We start from the raw sequence: 359 nt of genomic DNA, 5'->3' as shown, positions 1-359 counted from the left end.
AAACAGCCCAAAAGTGTCAAGCAACCAACAAAAATTAATAACAAACCAAAAGAAAAAAGGTTGCTTCACCATGAAGAAATCAAGCACCAGGCCAAGCACCAAGCACCAGGCCAGGTCAGCCAAGCAAGCACCAGGCCAAGTCAGTCAAGCACCAAGCACCAGCCCAGGTTAGCCAACACCAAGCACCAGCCTAGGTCAGCCAACACCAAGCACCAGGCCAGGCCAGCTAAGTTGCTGAAACAGGAAGCTAAGCGTGGAACCAGTAAGCTGAGCGGATGAAACAGGCAGCTTAGCAGGGAAACAAGTGGGCTAAGCGGCTGGCGAACCAGAAAAGTGATTTTTTGGTCAAATCATGGAAC

This window comes from Lupinus angustifolius, chromosome LG06 (assembly GCF_001865875.1).
Source record: "Lupinus angustifolius cultivar Tanjil chromosome LG06, LupAngTanjil_v1.0, whole genome shotgun sequence".
Classification (NCBI taxonomy): Eukaryota; Viridiplantae; Streptophyta; class Magnoliopsida; order Fabales; family Fabaceae; genus Lupinus; species Lupinus angustifolius.
The sequence above is the reverse complement of the archived record's forward strand: the minus strand, read 5'-3'. Positions refer to the sequence as shown.